This window comes from Scylla paramamosain, chromosome 3 (assembly GCF_035594125.1).
Source record: "Scylla paramamosain isolate STU-SP2022 chromosome 3, ASM3559412v1, whole genome shotgun sequence".
Taxonomy (NCBI): Eukaryota; Metazoa; Arthropoda; class Malacostraca; order Decapoda; family Portunidae; genus Scylla; species Scylla paramamosain.
In genome coordinates this window covers 3,117,501-3,120,566 of record NC_087153.1, presented here as the reverse complement: position 1 = coordinate 3,120,566, position 3,066 = coordinate 3,117,501, and the positions used below count along the sequence as shown (strand labels likewise).

General features: G+C 44.0%; 1 non-coding gene across 1 annotated transcript; it reads left to right on the top strand.

The window, feature by feature from the left end:
- The first annotated feature begins 2,627 nt into the window (after positions 1 to 2,627).
- Positions 2,628 to 2,700, top strand: Trnam-cau (transfer RNA methionine (anticodon CAU)). The gene has a single exon. It is a non-coding gene; the product is annotated as a tRNA-Met (tRNA).
- The last annotated feature ends 366 nt before the right edge of the window (positions 2,701 to 3,066 follow it).

The following is a 3,066-nucleotide window of genomic DNA, read 5'->3' as shown; positions in this document are numbered from 1 at the left end:
ACCACACGCACGTCGTCAGCATGGTCTACCAGTCCTCATCCGTTCACCACCATCCTCGTGTACAGAATACATCCATTTTGTGGTGTTGCCAGTTGCCTTGACCTTCCGCCCTTCCTTTCCTTCATTTTCACAGCATCCTTCAATCTCCTCCTCCTCCTCCTCCTCCTACACTTCCTCCTCTACACACTTTCCAAAATTATCATTCCTCCATCTCCTCCCTCCCCATACCCCTCATCCTCCAGCTACTTTCCTCCATCATCATCATCATCATCATCACGACGGTTATCGTCACCGCCACCACCATCACCTGCATCTTGTTTACCATCACCATTATCCCCCTCACAATCAACATTCCTCTGCTCCCTCAACCACCATCATCACGGGCACTGCCATCACCCTCATTATCGCCGAGACACCATCAACAGCCCGCCTTCCTCTCCTCCATCCCCTCCCTTCTTCGCTCTACACCCCTACTCACCCTCCCTCCCTCTCCCCCTTTCAGACAAGACCACGCAGGGAACACCTCACCTACCTGTACACGGAATAAACAAACGGAAGCTGTCCCGCGCAGGTAAGGGTAGTGATGAGGCAGGTAATGACACAGCCAATCCCAGGTAATGACGGGACGGCCAGCACGCACCCACCAGCCAATGGGGGATCAAGTGACTGCCTTCCTCTCTAATGATTGGATGAACGCGCAATCTAAAGGGCCAATAGTACCATGTTAATTTTATTCCCCCTCGTTAGGCGTCTGTGTGTGTGTGTGTGTGTGTGTGTGTGTGTGTGTGTGTGTGTGTGTCTTGGGTGAGGTTGAAGTAGAGGGTATGTACGAGGGAATGATAGGGATTAGGTAGAAGGGAGAGGAGGGGAGAGGGGAGTGGTGAAAGTCAAGGGAGGTATTTGCTAAGGGAAAGATCATTGGTGGAGAGAACAGGAGGGAGATAGTGAAGGGAAATGGCATGAATGAAATGGGAAGAGTTTGGCAAAGTGAAAGGTCGTGGTTTTGTAAGTTGTGTGTGTGGTAGTTACCAGGAAGAGAAAGAGGAGGAGGAGGAGGAGGAGGAGGATGCGAGGGAAGAGCAAGGTGCGTGTTAAGGCAGCACGTGGGAAGAGTCTGGAGAAAGAGATGTCCGGGTTTGTGCTGCGGAGAGGCTGTGTTTAGGGTTCATCCGCTCATTTAGTATTTTAGGGAATATCTAAATTTTAACTTTAGTGATGAATGATATAATTTCTAAGAGGGAATATATATTTTTCTTAGCAACTATACGCGGTGATATATATTTAAATACCCTTAACATGAGCATTAACCTGTCTAGATGCTAAAACTAGAGTTACTACTACTACTACTACTACTACTACTACTAAACACACGGTTTCCTCTTGGCCACATGACTCCCCAGTATCTTCCACCATACCACCCCACAACCACCTTCTCCATCTTCCATCTGACAACCACTTCTTCTGCTTGGGGACGACCGACCATCTCCACCTTACGACAACCTCCACCTTGCGACCTTCTCTCTCTCTCCACCTCTCCTTCCACCTTACTTCATCTTCTCTTGTTAAATGAGATCCCTTTGTTTCCTTCTCTCTTCCCCTTCGTCGACACTCCCTGCTAATTGGTTCTCTTTCTCTCTCTCTCTCTCTCTCTCTCTCTCTCTCTCTCTCTCTCTCTCTCTCTCTCTCTCTCTCTCTCTCTCTCTCTCTCTCTCTCTCTCTCTCTCTGTCATTTGTCGTGGTCCCTCAAGTTATCCATTATTCTCTCCTCTTCCTCTTCCTCTTTCTCTTTCTCTTTCTCTTCTCTTATTCTCTGTTTCGCTTACCCTCCTTTCTCTTCCTTCGTCTTCCTTTATTGGGTTTATTCTTATTCTTTCTTTAGTATTCTGGTCATTCCTCTCATTCGTCTCTCCCTTTCTCTCTCTCTCTCTCTCTCTCTCTCTCTCTCTCTCTCTCTCTCTCTCTCTCTCTCTCTCTCTCTCTCTCTCTCTCTCTGTTTCGGTGTACAATATTGAACTTAATGAAATAGTATTTGAACCGCACTGAAGAGATGATAAAGTGTGTTGAGGAATCTTGAGTAACACAGGTGTGGATGAACTCTCGGGATGAATTTCGAAAGAGTCTTATGAAAATTTAAGTGATGAAAATTTCAGAAGGGATGATTTATTTATTTATTTATTTATTTATTTATTAAGTTTAAGAGAGAGAGAGAGAGAGAGAGAGAGAGAGAGAGAGAGAGAGAGAACTGGTTTACATTACGTGCTTCTTGTTAAGCATTTTTGTAGTGATTTAGAAAACGGTTGACTGATTGTTTGATTGAATGATTAATTAGTTGATTGATTGGCTGATTGATTTGAGGGGCTGCAGTGACGAGATCATATGGAATGGGATTATATACAGAATAGTAAGGAAATATTGCACGTACATGAACGTATATAATATTTTACTGCAGTAAGTGTTTGTTACGTAGATAAAAAAAAAATCTGAGAAAGAAAGAAAAAAAATGCAACTCATACATGTTATCATTGTTCAGCTGATATGTACGTAGGTTGAGGTTAATCTTGTGGTAATCATCCACACACTGGATAGCTTTCCGATCATTATCTTAATGTGGGTTAGTTATTATCAGTGCCTCGATGGCGCAGTAGGCAGCGCGTGAGTCTCATAATCTCAAGGTCGTGAGTTCGATCCTCACTCGGGGCATGATCCTTTTGTAGATGTGGAGGTAATGTTCTGAAGAACTGTAGAGAGGCAGATCAATGAGAGTGGTTTTAAAAGAGGCTTCTACTGCTATATCAATGTTACAGGTGATGGTGAAGTGTGACGGATGCTGCAGTACTTGTAGTGCTGTCAAGGACGTGTTTTAGCTGATACAGTGCAACAGTATATGTCTCATTAACAATTCCCTACTCTTTTACTAGGCTTCCTTCAAAGTGAACTGGACCTCGGGACACTTTCCACTCCTATTCAAATATCTGAAGGCAGTGTTGTTTGGAGATAATTATTTAAATGATATTAATGAACATAACGAAGAAAGCGTGCAGGTAAATTCGTACAAATTAACCTTTA